The sequence below is a fragment of the Pelophylax lessonae genome, assembly GCF_965119305.1.
Source record: "Pelophylax lessonae genome assembly, chromosome: 12".
Lineage (NCBI taxonomy): Eukaryota > Metazoa > Chordata > Amphibia > Anura > Ranidae > Pelophylax > Pelophylax lessonae.
The window spans coordinates 3,410,687-3,432,031 of NC_138779.1; the positions used below are offsets into that span (position 1 = coordinate 3,410,687).

The window sequence follows — 21,345 nt, forward strand, 5'->3', positions numbered from 1 at the left end:
GTCCACTTGGTGTGTTAACACCTCCCCCGGCTTCCTCCTCCGGGATGGGGATGGTGGACTCCCTCATGGATACAGCTGGAGCCTCCCTCACACCAGAGCCAGACGATCTGCCCACCCTGCCCCCCCTGCCCCCCCTGGCCCCCCTGGCCCCCCTGGCCCCCCTGGCCCTTCTCATCCTTCCAGTGGGTGGGGCCATGGGAGCACGAGGTGGGCAGAGAATCTGGCTGTCCAGCAGCAGCAAAGAGCCCCAAACTCCTAAATCTGAAATGACAAAAGAGAAAACAGAAAAAACAGGATTTGCAGATTGCTCTTCATATACAGTATAATTAGTGAACAGTTACAGAACACACTTACCTAATGGCACAAACAGACTTGGTCGTGGTGGTGGTGGTAGTAGTGGGCAAAGAGCAGAAGAGGCTGCAAAGAAAAGGAAAAAAAAAAAACACATAAGAAAACGCATATGGGTACAAATCACACGAGGCCCTCCAAACACTTACCTAATGGCACAAACACGGTGGTGGTGGTGGTGGTGGCAAAAAAAGCAGAAGAGGTTGCAAAGAAATGTACAAAAAAAACACATAAGAAAACGCATAGGGGTACAAATCACACGAGGCCCTCCAAACACTTACCTAATGGCACAAACACAGTGGTGGTGGTGGTGGTGGTGGTGGTGGTGGTGGTGGTGGTGGTGGTGGTGGTGGTGGCAAAGAGCAGAAGAGGCTGCAAAGAAATGTAAAAAAAAAACACATAAGAAAACTCATAGGGGTACAAATCACACGAGGCCCTCCAAACACTTACCTAATGGCACAAACACAGTGGTGGTGGTGGTGGTGGTGGTGGCAAAGAGCAGAAGAGGCTGCAAAGAAATGTAAAAAAAAAACACATAAGAAAACGCATAGGGGTACAAATCACACGAGGCCCTCCAAACACTTACCTAATGGCACAAACACAGTAGTGGTGGTGGTGGTGGTGGTGGTGGCAAAGAGCAGAAGAGGCTGCAAAGAAATGTAAAAAAAAAACACATAAGAAAACTCATAGGGGTACAAATCACACGAGGCCCTCCAAACACTTACCTAATGGCACAAACACAGTAGTGGTGGTGGTGGTGGTGGTGGTGGCAAAGAGCAGAAGAGGCTGCAAAGAAATGTAAAAAAAAAACACATAAGAAAACTCATAGGGGTACAAATCACACGAGGCCCTCCAAACACTTACCTAATGGCACAAACACAGTGGTGGTGGTGGTGGTGGTGGTGGTGGTGGCAAAGAGCAGAAGAGGCTGCAAAGAAATGTACAAAAAATACACATAAGAAAACTCATAGGGGTACAAATCACACGAGGCCCTCCAAACACTTACCTAATGGCACAAACACAGTGGTGGTGGTGGTGGTGGTGGTGGTGTTAAAGAGCAGAAGAGGCTGCAAAGAAATGTAAAAAAAAAACACATAAGAAAACGCATAGGGGTACAAATCACACGAGGCCCTCCAAACACTTACCTAATGTCACAAACACAGTGGTGGTGGTGGTGGTGGTGGTGGTGGTGGTGTAATCCTTTATAGGCAAAAGGAGGCTGCAAACATTAAACATACATGAGAAATCGCATGACCTACATACGTGCACATAATAAATTACAGTTATCAGGAAAGCAAAAATGGTGTCTTTGGAAGCTGGGAAGGTAAGGGGGCAGGTTTAGATGCCAAATCTAGACTGCACACCTTTAACAAACATGAGAAAACACATGTCCAAACCACATGCACATGGGGCCAACTGCCAATGATTAAAAGACACTTGAGGGGTTCCCAAGCTATTGTGGGTTGGAGGGGATTCACCATAGACAACTTAAGCACACCCAAGATAAGTACAAATTGTCTCCTTCCTTTTTTTTGGGAGAGAGAGATACAATTGTCTTACCTCCAGATAATGTAGGTTGTGGGTCACAGGGTCTTGCTAGCACATAAGAAACATCGATCTATAACATCCAGCAGCCATATTGGCCATGTGCTCCTTTTATAGCTGGCTCACAGGTGTGATAATTAGCGGCCGTTTCTATATATATCTGCGCATTCGCGAATTTGCGCGTTCAAAATGGAGGACGATATCCCAGACGCATTAGATGGTGCAATGCTGGCATTTATTGGTGCCTTGTTTGAGGAGGCCCTGGCACAGGAGGCAGCAGAAGGTGGGGAAGCTGCAGCAGCAGCAGCAGCAGCACCTTCAGCAGCAGCACCTCCAGTCCGTGTGCCCTTACCTCGCCAGCCACGCATTTTTGCTCCAAGGATCTATTTGGACAAGCTGCGGGATTCTGATGTCAGGAGGAAGTTCCGGCTCGAGCGAGGAACTATTCTACACCTCTACCAGCTCATAGCAGAGAAAATTGACCCGGACACACAGCGCGGCCATGCGGTGCCCGGCATGGCCAGATTGCTGGCCACTTTGTATATTTTAGGGCGTGGCAGCTTCCAAGCCACTTCGGGAAGTATCATGGGCATTAGCCAGCCCACAGTTTCAAGGGTGTTCATGTTGGTCATTAATGCCATAGTGGATATAGTGCCCAATTTTATCCACTGGCCACAGAATGAAAATGAGTGGAATGAAGTCAAGTTGGGTTTCTACCGGCGGGCACACATGCCGCAAATCCTAGGGGCAATCGATGGCACCCACATAGCCATTAGGCCCCCAAGGAGCCACGAAAGTGAATACCGGAACCGCAAGCAGTACCACTCTGTGAACGTCCAATTAGTGTGTGACGCCAAACAGCGCATCATGAGTGTCAACACTGGTCACCCAGGGTCGTGCCATGATTCCAGTATGTTAAGAACAAGTACTCTGTACGAGGTGTTTGAAAGTGGACAAATGCCCGAAGGGTGGCTTATTGGTAAAGTATTTTGTCTTAACAACATAAACTGTAAGATTACATAGACATAGGAATAAGCTACATCGGTGTACACCCTGATTTAAGCAAAGCCTACCTAAAATGGATGTGTTATTAGTTGTCAGGCTGTTCACACACAACCAGATCAGCAGCTTAGCAGCTCACAAAAGAAAGATTTGCAAAGTTGTCTTTGAGTCCAATGAAGGTGGTTAACCAATGTGTAAATGGTGTCCTCTAGCCACCCAAAGAAAACCTACAAATGATTCCAATGGTATTGCCATATCCCCAAAGTACTTTGCATAAGTGAGTCAATATTGGTTTCCTCACTCTAGTTGCAGATATATTCCAGAAGTAAGACCTAGGCTAATGTAATAGGAACAGAATAGGGGCCAAGTTGTAACTTGCAAGAGAAACCCACCACTTTGTGTGTCCTTTTTCCCATTTGTATTAGTGATTTAGGCAGTTAGACAGAGTTGAGATGTTTCATATGATTTTTTGCAAACAGACGAGCAGGTTGTTTAGTAAAATGCCTAATTGTCTCCCATTTTGAGGAGTCATCTAAAGTCACATGATATGAATAACTAATGTATATTTTTCTTATTTTTCAGGGGATGCTGGTTACCCGCAGCTGACGTGGCTGATGGCTCCAATCAGGTACCCCCAGGGCCCAGCAGAGAGGAATTACAACAGGGCCTTGCGGAGAAGCCGGAGTATCATTGAGTTGACCATAGGTCTTCTCAAGTCCCGGTTTCTCTGCTTGGCCCGGCCTGGGGGTGAACTCCTGTACTCTCCTACAAAGGCTTCCAAGATCATCCTGGCGTGCTGCGTGTTGCACAACATGTGCGTTGCCCGGGATGATTCTTGGGAGCTGACGGAGGAGAGGGAGCCAGAGGTCCGTCAGCCGGCGGCCCCCAGGCGGCGGAGCACCGCTGCCGGTATGGCCACCCGGAATACCCTGGTTGCTAGCCACTTTACATGTAAGTACTGTAACCGGTCAAGATAGGGCATGTGTATTAATTAGCTAGTTAGCAGAGGTGCCACTCACAGGGAGACAGAGGGTGATTATCATCTGCCAATGACACTTGCCATTGTAGATAAAGTGTAGTCAACATTGGTAAAATTGTGTTACTTGAGCAAAAACATGCACCTCTAACCATAAACATGTTGGTATTGTGAATAGTGTAAAGGGCTGAGAAGAGCTGGCAGGTGTTTATTTGTGTCTATGCCACCTGTGTAGTTATTGATAACATGAACGGCTGCTTGGTATCTTATGGTGTTGTAATTTTCCAGAACATCAACATCTTGGAATCATGGCACGTACCATGGGAAGCCTGTGGTGATGGGCTGTCTGGCGTCACAGGTGTGTATTCAAATGTTTACATTAATGATTTCTGGTTTGTGTAAGTTTGCATAAAATGTGTTATTTCACTCGTGATGTCGAAATTAAATGAAGTTCAGAATGAAGCAAACAGGCATTAAGATGTGATTTTCATAATGAAATGTCTTATCCTTTGTTTTATTTTTCCAGGAGTGGTACTGCTTGCGGGTGTAGGTGGTAGAAACCCACCTTGATGGACTCCACTCATTTTCTTTTGTGGTCAGTGGATATTTGGTAAGGCACATGGCCAATGACCAACATGAACACCCTGGAACTTCGAAAGTGGCTTGGAAGCTGCCCAGCAACCTTGCCATGCCTGTCCCCTATGAGCTGGTAGAGGTGCAGAATGGATTCTGAACTCTGCCGGAAGTTGTGGAAGACATCAGAATCCCGTAGCCATGGAGCAAAGATCGTGGTCTGGCGCTGTAAAGGCACACGGACTGGAGAGTGACAATATTCTTTTGCTGCATCCCTCCTTCTGCTGTCATTCTCAAATAAATAAATACATTAGAATTGAACATGTGTTTTTTTGTTTTGTGTGGGTGCCTACAGACAAAAGGGCCATCCACACTGTAAGATTTAGAGAAGACTTTATCCTTCCGATTGACATTTTCTATGTAGTGCAAGGGCCTGCCTGATTGCATCCAAATTGAAAGTGTTGAGGTTTGAGCTTCTATTATATGGTTTGGTTAAGTCTACAGGAAAAAGTCTAGACAAATTGTTAGTGTATGGCCCATTAAGCTGCCAAGGCCGGAGTTTTGCACTTTGCATGCTGCTTGTACTGGTGATGTGAGGGGTTGTAATGTAGAGTAGGGATGTGACAGTGTTGTGTTGAGGTGTGAGGCAAATGTAGTGTTGGACTATGAGGGCCTGTGTTGTTGAAATATGGAGAGAGTCCAATATCAGACACCTATGTTTATTGGTCAAGAAATTGTAAGAACCATGGTAAATATGTAAAGAATTGCATCTCGATAAAACTAGGACCACACTCATAAAATCAAAATTGTGTTGTTTCCATTGATGTGCTTGAAATTTGGGTAGGACACCCCCCTCCCCCCCCAAATTCAAGATAGTTTAAAAAAACTGTTTAAAAAAATGAGAGTGAAAAGAGATCCCAAGTGTAGTGATGTGATTTGAACCCATGACGTTGTGAACTGCAGTGAAGTTGCAAAGCACTTAGCTATTGTGCAGAATAAAGCTGTATGGTGGAAAAAATGGAGTGTGTTAAGGCTAAAAAGCACATATAGCTAAAGAACTAAACATTGTATGGAATGTGGGAAGAAGACCATGGTAAAATTGTGAGGTTTCATCTTGCCCTGAAGTAGGGTAGGGGTTTGGTCACTTGCCTTTGGTACTTTCCTTCATAAGATCGATTCGACACACAGACAAGATCAAAAAAACACTTAAAATGGTGTAAGCTTGCAAGCGCTTCTGAGTGTAACATTATTTAGCAATATATATGATGTAATCCGTTCCATTTTAGCAATATAAACAAAAAAAGAAAATAAAAAAAGTAGGTGGAGATGGTAAGCCTCGAACCTACAGCAGAGGGAGATGAATTACAGACATGTGATGTGTGCACTAATCCACTAGCCCACATCGCTATGTGAAACTGCTATAAGCAGGAAGACATAAGTTTGCGAATTGGCGAAGCCGCGATCGTAAGTGAATCCCGCTGACGGCGGAATTCATTATTGCTGTTTTACTCGCCAATTCGCCGCAGCGCCAGTTAATTGATTTGAACGCGGCGAAACTGAAACACGTCATAGATGTTTGAAGCTGCAGTTTCTTTAAATCCGGCCCCCCGTGTCTTGAAAAAGCATTCACACCCCTTGACATTTTCCTCATATTATTAAACAAAAAAAAAAAAAAAATTATATATATAATTTTTTATTTTGTTTAACCACTTCTGGACTGGAAGGTTTTTCCCCCTTAATGACCAGGCCATATTTTGCGATTCGGCACTGTGTTATTTTAACTGACAATTGCGCAGTCGTGCGACGCTGTACCCAAATGAAATGAATGTCCTTTTTTTCCCACAAATAGAACTTTCTTTTGGTGGTATTTGATCACCTGTGCGATTTTTATTTTTCGTGCTATAAACAAAAAAAAGTGCGACAATTCTGAAAAAAAAAATACAATATTTTTTAACTTCCTGCTATATGAAATTCCCCAAAAAAATTTTAAAATCAAAATTTTTTAACATTTTAGGCCAATTTGTTTTCTGCTACATATTTTTGGTAAAAAAAAAAAAAAAAAAAAAAAATCGCAATAAGCGTATTTTGATTGGTTTGCGCAAAAGTTATCATGCCTACAAACTACGGGAAATATTTATGACATATTTATTGTTTTTTTTTTTTTACTAGTAATGGCGGCGATCAGCGATTTTTAGCAGGACTGCGACATTGCGGCGGACAGATCGGAACCCTAACTGACATTTTTGACACTTTTGGGGGGACCAGAGACATTACTACAGTAATCAGTGCTAAAAAATATGCACTGTCACTGTACTAATGACACTGGCAGGGAAGGGGTTAACACCAGGGGTGATCAGAGGGTTAATTGTGAGCCTAGGGGAGTGTTTACTAAATGTCTGGGGGAGGGACTTGTGAAATGATCATAGAGACATGTGATCCTATATAGAAGGAGCTCTGTGATCATTTCAGAGAGAACAACAATCAGCTGTGTTTACAACATCCGATCGTTCTTCTCTCTCAGCGGGGAGCGATGCCCCGTGCATCGGCTTCCCCGCTGACGAGCGGTGGTGTGCGCTCGCCCCCTAGCTCCCTGTGCGCGACCAACGTATACCTAAGTCAGTTTGCACAGGAGTGGCTGCCTGCGGCGGACGGTTGTAATGATGATGTCACGCCGAGTAAATAGATACCGAACATGTTACGGTTTAATATTGCGCACACCGGCGGAATGGCGACAAACTATGGTCAATAACAATCTCCATAGGCGATTCTTTAAACATTTTTAACGCTTACCAGTTTAGAGTAGCTCTTCTTTTTTTTTTTTTTATTGCTCTCGCTCTGTCACAGAACAAGTCACACAAGTGTGAAAGGGGCCTAGATGCTCATATTGCCTTTGGGGGAGGGGGGAGGGTTGGGGGGCGCAGTTTGGCATATTCACCCTGGGCTCTAGATCACCTTGTCCCAGCACTGAGCAAAGGGCATTCAGATAAGGGGGCATGGATTTTTATTGGGGTATGAAGGCCTGCCCCTCCCCCACCTGCCAACAGCACCCAGGGGAGGTCTGAACTGCAGTAAAGGCTCCCACAGTGAGATCTTCCCTGTGACAAATGAACCCAGAAGCAATGTGTATAATATCACTTCCAGGTTCACGGCTGTCATTCCTCAGCTACTGGAGCCAAGGAGGAAGCTAATCAAGCACAACCTGTGGTTGGTTAGCTACACTGGAGGACAAGGGAGACATTGGGAGTCTAATAGACCCCTGATGTCTCCGTAAAGAGGACCTGTTCCCTGTCCTGTGCTATCACATAAGGGGCTTGTTAGCCCTTTGTAATAGTAATAAAGTTAAAAAAAAAAAAAGTGTAAAAAAAAAAGAAACTAAATTAACCACTTTACTACTGCCTGCCGCGCAGCCGCTCCTGCGCAAACCGCCTTAAGTATACATCGGTCGTGCGCCTGCAGCTAGGGGGCGCGCTCCTGCCCCCACTCGTCAGCAGGGACTCCGATGCACGGGACAGGCGGCTCCGATTGCCCCCTGACACCCACGATCGCTCCCCGCTGAGAGAGAAGGACGGTCGGATGTTGTAAACACAGCTGACCGTTCTTCCCCCTGGAATGATCACAGAGCGCCTGTGATCCTTCTATACAGGAACACAGGTCTCTATGATCATTTCACAAGCCACGCCCCCCCCCCACAGTTAGAATCACTCCCCTAGGCTCACATTTAACCCTTTGATCACCAATACTGTTAACCCCTTCCCTGCCAGTGTCATTATTACAGTGACAGTGCATATGTATAGCACTGATTACTGTAGTGATGTCACTGGTACCCCCAAAATTGTCAAAAATGTCAGTCAGGGGTCCGATCTGTCCGCCGCAATGTCGCAGTCCCGCTATAAATCGCTAATCGCTGCCATTACTAGTAAAAAAAAACACAATAAAAATGACATAAATCTTTCCCCTAGTTTGTAGAGGTGATAACTTTTGTGCAAACCGATCAAAATACGCTTATTGGGATTTCTTTTTAAAAAAAATATGTAGCAGAAAACAAATTGGCCTAAAATGTTAAAAAAAACATTTTTCAGAATTGTTGCTCTTTTTTTGTTTATAGCGCAAAAAGTAAAAATCGCACAGGTGATCAAATACCACCAAAAGAAAGCTCTGTTTGTGGGAAAAAAGGACATCAATTTCATTTGGGTACAGCGCCGCACGACCGCGCAATTGTCCGTTAAAATAACGCAGTGCCGAATCGCAAAAAGTGGTCTGGTCATTAAGGGGGCAAATCCTTCCGGTCCAGAAGTGGTTAAACAAAATAAAAAATTATATATATATAAATTTTTTTTTTTGTTTAATCAAATGTGGAAAATGTCAAGGGGTGTGAATGCTTTTTCAAGACACTGCGTGTGTATATGTATATATATATATATATATATATATATATATATATATACACACACACACACAAATATATATATATATATACACACACACACACACACACACAAATATATATATATATATATACACACGCAGTGTCTTGAAAAAGCATTCACACCCCTTGACATTTTCCACATTTTCTCATGTTACAACCAAAAATTCTATTGGGATTTTATGTGATAGACCGACACAAAGTGGCCATAATTGTGAAGTGGAAGGAAAATGATAAATGATACAAATAAATCTGTGAAAAGTGTGGCTGCATTTGTATTCACCCCCCCCCCCTTTACTCTGATACCCCTAACTAAAATCTAGTGGAACCAATTACCTTCAGAAGTCTCCTAATTAGTAAATAGAGTCCATCTGTGTGTAATGTAATCTCAGTATAAATACAGCTGTTCTGTGAAGCCCTCAGAGGTTTGTTAGAGAACCTTAGTGATTAAACAGCATCATGAAGGCCAAGGAACACACCAGACAGGTCAGGGATAAAGTTGTGGAGAAGTGTAAAGCAGGGTTAGGTTATAAAAAAATCTCCCAAGCTTTGACCATCTCACGGAGCGCTGTTCAATCCATCATGGGAAAATGGAAAGAGTATGGCACAACTGCAACCCTACCAAGACATGGCCGTCCACCTAAACTGACCGGCCGGGCCCCTACCAAGACATGGCCGTCCACCTAAATTGACTGGCCAAGCCCCTACCAAGACATGGCCGTCCACCTAAACTGACCGGCCGGGCCCCTACCAAGACATGGCCGTCCACCTAAACTGACCGGCCGGGCCCCTACCAAGACATGGCCATCCACCTAAACTGACCGGCCGGGCCCCTACCAAGACATGGCCGTCCACCTAAACTGACCGGCCGGGCCCCTACCAAGACATGGCCATCCACCTAAACTGACCGGCCGGGCCCCTACCAAGACATGGCCATCCACCTAAACTGACCGGCCAGGCAAGGAGAGCATTCATCAGAGAAGCAGCCAAGAGGCCCATGGGAACTCTGGAGGAGCTGCAGAGATCCACAGCTCAGGTGGAAGAATCTGTCCACAGGACAACTATTAGTCGTGCGCTCCACAAATCTGCCCTTTATGGAAGAGTGAGAAGAAGAAAGCCATTGGTGGAAGAAAGCCATAAGAAGTCCTGTTTGCAGTTTGTGAGAAGCCATGTGGGGGACACAGCAAACATGTGGAAGAAGGAGCTCCCAATAAAATACATTTACGTTTTTGGTTGTAACATGACAAAATGTGGGAAATTTCAAGGGGTGTGAATACTTATTCAAGGCACTGTGTGTATATATATATATATATATATATATATATATATATATATATATATATATATATATATATATATATATATATATATATATATATATATACACACAGTTATATATATGAAGCATCAGCAAAGAAAAGGTAAAAAGCAGCGGTTACCTTGAAGGTGTTCTCCTTGAACTGCAGTAGGTCCACCCTGTTTGTATGGAGGGAGTATCTCTTCTTGGTAGGGATTGGTATAGGTGATCCTTTTGTTGCAGCCCTTGTCTCCGGAGGGAATTGTAATTTCAAAAGGCCTTTAAAAACATAAAAAATTTTTGTTGTTGTTTAAATTATTATTTTTTTTTTTTACATTATAATTATTTAATAATTATTCAATAATATTGTTATTTTTTTTTATAACATTATTATTTGAGTTATTTTGGGTGTTATGCGTGTTTTTTTTTTTTTTTTTGCATTATTGGTGTTGTAAATGTATTGCTATTTTGTATTATGTCTTGTATTTTCTAAAAGTTTGCAAATAAAAAAAATATTATTGTTAAATGATTATTTAATTTAATTATTATTGTTTAATATTATTATTTAATTATTATTTTAAAATATTATTTAATGATTATTTAACTGGATTATTATTTTTTGTTATATTTTTATTTATTGATTTTGATATAATATTGTTATTTAATGATTATTTTATTTAATGACCATTTTATATACTATTATTTATGTAAATGTATTGCCATGTATTGTTATTTTGTATTATGTTTTGTATTTTCTAAATTTTTGCAAATAAAAAAAATATGTATATTATTAAATGATAATTTTTTATTTTATTTTATTATTATTGTTTAATATTATTATTTATTATTTCATAATAATATTATTTTAAAATACTGTAATTTAATTATTTTATGAGAATATTATTTAATGGTTATTTAATATTATTATTTTACAATATTATTATTTAATGTTTATTTCAGTGGAATACTATTTTATTATATTTTCATTTAATGATCTATTTAATGATTATTGTGTTATATTATTATTTCATGATTTTATTTAATTAACATTTTATAATACTATTATTTAAATTTTATTATAATAATACATAACTAATTATATTAATAATCGTTAAATAAAATACAATTTAAATAATAATGCTATACAATAATCATTAAAAAAATAATCATTAAAGAAAAATATTTTAAAATAATCTTAAAATAATGATATAAACTAATATTATTATAAAATATTAATTTCAATAAAATGTTTTCTGCCAAATGGAAAGTTCAGCCAATGTGACCTCTGACCCGCCCCTTCAACACAAATCACATGACTGGTCAGTAGGGAACCCAGAGCAGTATTTTCTCCAGCATTTTCTAAATAAAATAACATGTTATATAATAATATTATACAATAGTCATTAAATAAAATAATCTTTAATTAAAAAAAATATATAAAAAAATAATTAAATAATTCTATAAACTAATATTAGTATAAAATTGTCATTTAAATAAAATGTTTTCTGCCAAATGGGAAGTTTAGCCAATGTGACCTCTGACCCGCCCCTTCAACACAAATCACATGACTGGTCAGTTTGGGGAGCCCAGAGCAGCATTTTCTCCAGCATTTTCTAAATATAATAAAATGTTATATAATAATATTATACAATAATCATTAAATAAAAATGTTATAAAATAATCATTAAAAATTCCTATAAAATAATAATATTACTATATATAAATTTCTAAATAAAATAACATTTTATATAATAATATTATACATTAATCATTAAATAAAATAATCATTAACTAAAAATGTTATAAAATAATCATGAAAAAATCCTATAAAATAATAATATTATAAAAAAAAGCATTAAATAAAATGTTTTCTGCTAAATGGGAAGTTCAGCCAATGTGACCTCTGACCCTCCCCTTCAACACAAATCACATGACTGGTCAGTAGGGAGCCCAGAGCAGCATTTTCCCCAGCATTTTCTGAATAAAATAACATTTTATATAATAATATTATACATTAATCATTATATAAAATAATCATCAAATAAAATAATTATAAAAAAAATCATTAAAAAATACTATAAAATAATCATTTAAATAAAATGCTTTCTGCTAAATGGGAAGTTCAGCCAATGTGACCTCTGACCCGCCCCTACAACACAAATCACATGACTGGTCAGTAGGGAGCCCAGAGCAGCATTTTCTCCAGGAAGGAAAGCATTTGAACCCTCGGTAATAGGATCTCGGAAAGACATTTATATAACTTTATCTGAGCACGGGTCGGATTTAATGAGTGGTTGGAAGCAGAGCAGATAAGTAGTGGTCAGGCCATAGAACCCCGCGTAGCGGCTGCGCCCGCTCTCCGGCTCGTTAATCCATTTCCATCAGAGGCGGTGGATTCGGCGCGCACAGCACTTTCAGAAACAAATTACAGGAGAGCTTTAATATTTTCAGATTGCAATGTTTCATTGCAGCTCCCCTAGGAATGAATGCCAGACATACTAATTCAAATTGTTTTAACAATGAACAGCCGAGCAAAATTATACATGTCAGCTTGTAATAATCCCTTTTCAGAGAGAGCGCTCCAGCAATTTATCATAATGCAGAATGATGTCTGTGCTCTATATTTACAGAGGAACCGCATAGACATGAACCGCGCTACCAGGGCAGTAATTATCACATAGCCAAACTGGGCCGGGGGCAACAGGAAAAAAAAACGGTGTTCACAATTTTAAGTGTGAGTTACAACCAAAGAGTTTCACGTCTGTAAGGTTGTTCTGATGCCATAGCTCCTCCTCCATAATAAGCTCCGCCCACACAGCTATAGCAAGGCTTGCATTGGGTGATGAAGGACCCACATTACATGTATGAGAATCAGTGGAGTATCCTCTATGGGTGCAATATGTGTGCCCTGAACATGGGTCCCAATATTCCCTCACACATAGTAGTTGGGGGGGGGGGGGGTGTCAGTCATGGATGTCCGTAATTGGACGTGAACGGGGTGTTAGTGGTTTGGGGGTGAACTCTGCCTCACTTACTACTGATCCCTAAACTCTGCTTCACTTACTACTGACCCCTGACCTCTGCCTCACTTACTACTGACCCCTGAACTCTGCATCACTTACTCATGACCCCTAAACTCTGCATCACTTACTCATGACCCCTAAACTCTGCATCACTTACTCATGACCCCTAAACTCTGCATCACTTACTCATGACCCCTAAACTCTGCATCACTTACTCATGACCCCTAAACTCTGCATCACTTACTCATGACCCCTAAACTCTGCATCACTTACTCATGACCCCTAAACTCTGCATCACTTACTCATGACCCCTAAACTCTGCATCACTTACTCATGACCCCTAAACTCTGCATCACTTACTCATGACCCCTAAACTCTGCATCACTTACTCATGACCCCTAAACTCTGCATCACTTACTCATGACCCCTAAACTCTGCATCACTTACTCCTGACCCCTGAACTCTGCATCACTTACTCCTGACCCCTGAACTCTGCATCACTTACTCCTGACCCCTGAACTCTGCATCACTTACTCCTGACCCCTGAACTCTGCATCACTTACTCCTGACCCCTGAACTCTGCATCACTTACTCCTGACCCCTGAACTCTGCATCACTTACTCCTGACCCCTGAACTCTGCATCACTTACTCCTGACCCCTGAACTCTGCATCACTTACTCCTGACCCCTGAACTCTGCATCACTTACTCCTGACCCCTGACCTCTGCATCACTTACTACTGACCTCTGCATCACTTACTACTGACCTCTGCATCACTTACTACTGACCTCTGCATCACTTACTACTGACCTCTGCATCACTTACTACTGACCTCTGCATCACTTACTACTGACCTCTGACCTCTGCCTCACTTACTACTGACCTCTGACCTCTGCCTCACTTACTACTGACCTCTGCCTCACTTACTACTGACCTCTGCCTCACTTACTACTGACCTCTGCATCACTTACTACTGACCTCTGCATCACTTACTACTGACCTCTGCATCACTTACTACTGACCTCTGCATCACTTACTACTGACCTCTGCATCACTTACTACTGACCTCTGCATCACTTACTACTGACCACTGACCTCTGCCTCACTTACTACTGACCTCTGCCTCACTTACTACTGACCTCTGCCTCACTTACTACTGACCTCTGCCTCACTTACTACTGACCTCTGCCTCACTTACTACTGACCTCTGCCTCACTTACTACTGACCTCTGCCTCACTTACTACTGACCTCTGCCTCACTTACTACTGACCTCTGCCTCACTTACTACTGACCTCTGCCTCACTTACTACTGACCTCTGCCTCACTTACTACTGACCTCTGCCTCACTTACTACTGACCTCTGCCTCACTTACTACTGACCTCTGCCTCACTTACTACTGACCTCTGCCTCACTTACTACTGACCTCTGCCTCACTTACTACTGACCTCTGCCTCACTTACTACTGACCTCTGCATCACTTACTACTGACCTCTGCATCACTTACTACTGACCTCTGCATCACTTACTACTGACCTCTGCATCACTTACTACTGACCTCTGCATCACTTACTACTGACCTATGCATCACTTACTACTGACCTATGCATCACTTACTACTGACCTATGCATCACTTACTACTGACCTCTGCATCACTTACTACTGACCTCTACATCACTTACTACTGACCCCTGAACTCTGCTTCTCTTACTACTGACCCCTGAACTCTGCTTCTCTTACTACTGACCCCTGAACTCTGCTTCTCTTACTACTGACCCCTGAACTCTGCCTCAGTACTGACCTCTACATCACTTACTACTGACCTCTGTACTCTGCTTCACCTACTACTGACCTCTGAACTCTGCTTCACCTACTACTGACCTCTGACCTCTGCCTCACTTACTACTGACCTCTGACCTCTGCCTCACTTACTACTGACCTCTGCCTCACTTACTACTGACCTCTGCCTCACTTACTACTGACCTCTGCCTCACTTACTACTGACCTCTGCCTCACTTACTACTGACCTCTGCCTCACTTACTACTGACCTCTGCCTCACTTACTACTGACCTCTGCCTCGCTTACTACTGACCTCTGCCTCGCTTACTACTGACCTCTGCCTCGCTTACTACTGACCTCTGCCTCGCTTACTACTGACCTCTGCCTCGCTTACTACTGACCTCTGCCTCGCTTACTACTGACCTCTGCCTCGCTTACTACTGACCTCTGCCTCGCTTACTACTGACCTCTGCCTCGCTTACTACTGACCTCTGCCTCGCTTACTACTGACCTCTGCCTCGCTTACTACTGACCTCTGCCTCGCTTACTACTGACCTCTGCCTCGCTTACTACTGACCTCTGCCTCGCTTACTACTGACCTCTGCCTCGCTTACTACTGACCTCTGCCTCGCTTACTACTGACCTCTGCCTCGCTTACTACTGACCTCTGCATCACTTACTACTGACCTCTGCATCACTTACTACTGACCTCTGCATCACTTACTACTGACCTATGCATCACTTACTACTGACCTCTGCATCACTTACTACTGACCTCTACATCACTTACTACTGACCCCTGAACTCTGCATCACTTACTACTGACCCCTGAACTCTGCATCACTTACTACTGACCCCTGAACTCTGCTTCTCTTACTACTGACCCCTGAACTCTGCTTCTCTTACTACTGACCCCTGAACTCTGCCTCAGTACTGACCTCTACATCACTTACTACTGACCTCTGAACTCTGCTTCACCTACTACTGACCTCTGAACTCTGCTTCACCTACTACTGACCTCTGAACTCTGCTTCACCTACTACTGACCTCTGAACTCTGCTTCACCTACTACTGACCTCTGAACTCTGCTTCACCTACTACTGACCTCTGAACTCTGCTTCACCTACTACTGACCTCTGAACTCTGCTTCACCTACTACTGACCTCTGAACTCTGCTTCACCTACTACTGACCTCTGAACTCTGCTTCACCTACTACTGACCTCTGAACTCTGCCTCACCTACTACTGACCTCTGAACTCAGCCTCACCTACTACTGATCTCTGAACTCAGCCTCACCTACTACTGACCTCTGAACTCAGCCTCACCTACTACTGACCTCTGAACTCTGCCTCACCTACTACTGACCTCTGAACTCTGCATCACTTTAAGTCACAGCCAATATTCAGCTGAATGTAAAACACATCCACTTTTTGCTACGATGTGCTGCAGCATAGTTACCTCCGCCGCCCATGAATGCACATGTGCAGCAGATGGGTCAATAAAGCCCGCCCTATTTGTCACCGTACATATGCGTTCTGCGGATGGCAAGAGGTTTAATATAAAATCCGTGCTTCTTAGAAACATCATGCAGGCAGCATTCACCTTTAATTTCCCCTCGCTCTGATATCGGTATATTACAAATAAACAAGTATTGAGCCGAACATTCCATTTCCATTCTGCACTCAATTAGAATCTTCATTTTTCTGTTGGAATATTACGACTCTTATAAAGGCCACAAGTACATTTCAGGACGCGGCGTCTGATGGTTTTAATAAACTCGGCGGAGATTAAAAAACTCAGAGGATAGCCATGAAAATTAATGGCTGCCCATTAGGAGCTCATTAAACACTGTCAGGGAACGGAGGAAGTTTTCCACCTAAACTTTGGAAACTTTGTATGACGGTCCATGAGAGGGCAGTAAAGCTGGAATGAAGCCTGGATGATGGATGACCATGTGATGGGCACTAATGTCCTATAACTCCATAGACAATTATCTTCTTCTAGATTAACAATGCATATCCTCTGCCAAATACTACACGCAGCCTTCCGTGCTGAGCTGGGAAATACGCATTGCTCATGTGTTGGAGAAGAACGTCACCTTCGTAAAACTGATGCAAAAAAAGTAATTTAAAGCTCAGATTCAGATTTAACCTTTACTTTTGGACAGAGAAGAGGCCGGTTAGAACCTCTGTTGGGTTTTCATTGTAGTCTGTGTGTAGGCAGGTGTGGAGCTGCAATATATTTGCTGACCTGAAGAGGGCACTGTGTGGTTTCCTCAGGCTGGCAGGAGCTTGTTGAGGATTAGGTTGTCCCCTGTCATGGGCTCCAGGTTGCCATCTTGGTGAACATGGTGTCATCTACTGCAATGTTTTTCAAAATATGACCCCAAGGAGGGGATATTTTATTGATATAGGATTGATATGGAAAGGTCCTTATATTTTTCTAGCCCTGGTGAATAGGGGCGCTCTTGGACCGCTGAAACGCATTGGCTACTTTTTTATCCGCTTGACTTTTTATCAAAATAAAGTTGTATCTGGACCTCTTAGCCTTGGTGTGGCTTTTCAATTTCCACTTTTGTTATATTACATTACAAGCCAAGTAGACCATGGAGATCCTCTGGGGCAGGTGTCACCAAACTATGGCCCTCCAGTTGTTCAGGAACTACAATTCCCATCATGCCTTGTCATGTCTGCGAATGTCAGAATTTTACAATGCCTCATGGGACGTGTAGTTCCACAACAGCTGGAGATCCCTGCTCTGGGGTGTAGAAGCTGCCTGCACTGGAACCAGGTCACCTCCATCAACATCAATACTTGAAGATAATACCAGTGAGATACAACTACAGATTCAACGCCATTTTCAACTTTCCTCTATGGTGTTGCGATATGTCTGCAGGCCTGAAGAGGGCGCTGTGTCACTTAGTCAAGCTTACAGGAGCTTGTTGAGAATTAGGTTGTCCCGTCATTGGCTCCAGGTTGCCATCTTGGCCAACATGGTGTCATCTACTCCCATTTCTGTTCTTTATAAATATGACCCCAAGGAGGGGATAGTGTATTGATATCAGATTGATATGGAGATGTTTTTATATTTTTCTAGCCCTGATCAAAGGGGGTGCTTTTGGACCCCCAAAATGCTTTGGTTACTTTTTTTATTTTATTTTGTATTTGTCCCCTTGACTTTTATCAGAATAAAGTTGTATCTGGACTTCTTGGTGTGGCTCTTCAATTTCAATTTTTGGTACATAACACTACAAGCCAAGAAGACAGCGGAGATCCTCAGGGGTGTAGAAGCCGCCTGCCCAGGAACCAGGTCATTTACATCAACATTGGTATTCCAATGAGATACGGGTTCAGTGCTATTTTTCCACTTTCCTCCATGGTGTTGCAATATGTCTGCATGTCTGAAGAGGGAGATAGGCCCCTTTCTCAGGCTGGCAGGAGCTTGATGAAGACGAGTTTGTCCCCTGTCATGGGCTCCAGTCGGTCATCTTGGCCAACATGGTGTCCTCTACTCCAATTTTTCGCTTTCCTCCATAGCATTGCAAATTATCTACTAGACCTGCAGAGGGATCTAGTCCTTTCTCAGGCTGACAGGAGCTTGTTGAGGACGAGGTTGTCCCCTGTCATGGGCTCCAGTCGCTCATCATCGCCAACATGGTGTCATCTACTCCAATTTTTCCACTTTCCTCCATAGCTTTGCAAATTATCTACTAGACCTGCAGAGGGATCTAGTCCTTTCTCAGGCTGACAGGAGCTTGTTGAGGACGAGGTTGTCCCCTGTCATGGGCTCCAGTCGGTCACCTTGGCCACCATGGTATCATCTACTCCAATTTTCCCACTTTCCTCCATAGCATTCCAAATGATCTACTAGACCTGCAGAGGGATCTAGTCCTTCCTCAGGCTGACAGGAGCTTGTTGAGGACGAGGTTGTCCCCTGTCATGGGCTCCAGTCGCTCATCATCGCCAACATGGTGTCATCTACTCCAATTTTTCCACTTTCCTCCATAGCTTTGCAAATTATCTACTAGACCTGCAGAGGGATCTAGTCCTTTCTCAGGCTGACAGGAGCTTGTTGAGGACGAGGTTGTCCCCTGTCATGGGCTCCAGTCGGTCACCTTGGCCACCATGGTATCATCTACTCCAATTTTTCCACTTTCCTCCATAGCATTCCAAATGATCTACTAGACCTGCAGAGGGAGCTAGGCCCCTTTCTCAGGCTGGCAGGAGCTTGTTGAAGACGAGTTTGTCCCCTGTCATGGGCTCCAGTCGGTCACCTTGGCCAACATGGTGTTGTCTACTCCAATTTTCCCACTTTCCTCCATAGCATTGCAAATTATCTACTAGACTTGCAGAGGGAGCTAGGCCTTTCTCAGGCTGGCAGGAGCTTGTTGAGGATTAGTGTGGCCCCTGTCATGGGCTCCAGGCGGTAATCTTAGCCAACATGGTGTCATCTACCATTTTTTTGGTAATACTTCCTAAATCACACCCTAGGAAATTTTCTCGCACTTCCTGAGCAGTGACATAGAGGGTCGGCACACAATTTTAGTACTGTAATGGCAGTTAGTTTTTTTTATTGCTGTGGGTGCCCTCCTATCCTAGTGACCCCCTTCACTATATTTATTACCATGTTGTCGGAGGAACATCAATAACACACTAAACGAGGAATAATCTCTCCAACAGAGCCCCAACGAGAGTTTTAGCGATGGAATGGCAGTTACACTTTCTTGCTGTGGGTGCCCTCCTGTCCTGGTGCTCCCGGTCTCCACAATTCTTACAAGGAAGCCACTAAGTCACTCAATGAGGAGAAATCTCCCCAACAGAGCCAGAGATAGCAATGAAAACCTAAAAGAGGTTACACTATATTGTCAAAAGTATTGAGACGCCTGCCTTTACACGCACCCCAAACTCCCTCATCCATGTCTTTATGGACCTTGCTTTGTGCACTGGTCCAAATCATTTGGTGGCGGGGAGATTATGGCGTGGGGTTGCTTTTCAGGGGTTGGGCTTGGCCCCTTAGTTCCAGTGATGGGAACTCTTAAGGCTTCAGCATACCAAGACATTTTGGACAATTTCATGCTCCCAACTTTGTAGGAACATAGATGAGTGGTGTTGGGGTGGAGGAACTTGACTGGCCTGCACAGAGTCCTGACCTCAACCCGATAGAACACCTTTGGGATGAATTAGAGGGCAGACTGCGAGCCAGGCCTTCTCATCCAACATCAGTGCCTGACCTCACAAATATGCTTCTGGAAGAATGGTCAAACATTCCCATAGACACATTCCTAAACCTTGTGGTCAGCCTTCCCAGAAGAGTTGAAGCTGTTATAGCTGCAAAGGGTGGGCCAACTCAATATTGAACCCTACGGACTAAGACTGGGATGCCATTAAAGTTCATGTGTGTGTAAAGGCAGGCGTACCAATACTTTTGACAATATAGTATATATATATATATATATATATATATATATATATATATATATATATATATATATATATATATATATATATAAAAATGGAAAATAAAATGGTAAAAGCTCAGTTTCTTTAAATCACACCGGGAGTGACAACCAATTAAAGGCACACAACACAAATGTGGCTTCAGATATCTAAATTCAATTTAACAGAACATTGAAATCCACAGCTCACCTTAGAAATGATGGGATTTCGGCTCATTACACAGACTAACCAGGAGGCTACCAGCTGATGTTGGTCAACATCTACTATGTTGAGGTAGATGAATCTGCTGCCGGCTTTGTTGGGGCGCACAGCAATGTGAAGGTCTTGGATGCCGTTGGTGGGAGCACAAACACGTCACTGGGATCCACCTATACACCAAACAAAGGGTTAAAACTGAATTCCGGGGAGATAATAAAATACACCAGTCAACACAACTAAATGTTACATTCCAGCCACCCACAGCAGAGCAGGAGTGGGAGGAGCAGCACTAAGAGCCAATCAGTATGTACTGACAGGTGGTGGGTGGAGAGAGCAGTGAGCAGAGATGACTTTTCTGTATATTCTTAATATGTATTAGTACAGGTATTTATTTAGTGCCGACAGTTTACACAGTGCTTTACATTTTGTACATTCATATCAGTCTCTATCCTCGGGAGCTTACAATCTAAGGTCCTTATCTCACATACAAACGCATATAATGACCCCCACTGCAAGGGTCATTTTGGATTTAAATTTTGAGTTTATTTATTACGGGTATTTATATAGTGCTGACAATTTACACAGTATGTTACATATACTGTATACTATACATTCACGTCGGTCTCTGCCCCTAAGGAGCTTACAATCTAAGGCCCCTAACTCACATTCTAGGGCCAATTTAGACAGGAGCCATTTAACCTCCCAGCATGTCTTTGGAGTGTG

At 42.8% G+C, this 21,345-nt stretch overlaps 1 pseudogene across 1 annotated transcript in view; it reads right to left on the reverse strand.

The window, feature by feature from the left end:
• Window positions 1–21,345, reverse strand: part of LOC309568380 (nephrocystin-4-like) — a 47,541-nt pseudogene that overhangs the window by 18,183 nt on the left and 8,013 nt on the right. Inside the window, exons 2-3 of the transcript in view lie at window positions 20,614–20,792; window positions 10,307–10,443 (exon numbers count right to left, since the gene is read on the reverse strand). The product of the transcript in view is annotated as a nephrocystin-4-like (transcript). The remainder of the gene's footprint in view (window positions 1–10,306; window positions 10,444–20,613; window positions 20,793–21,345) is intronic.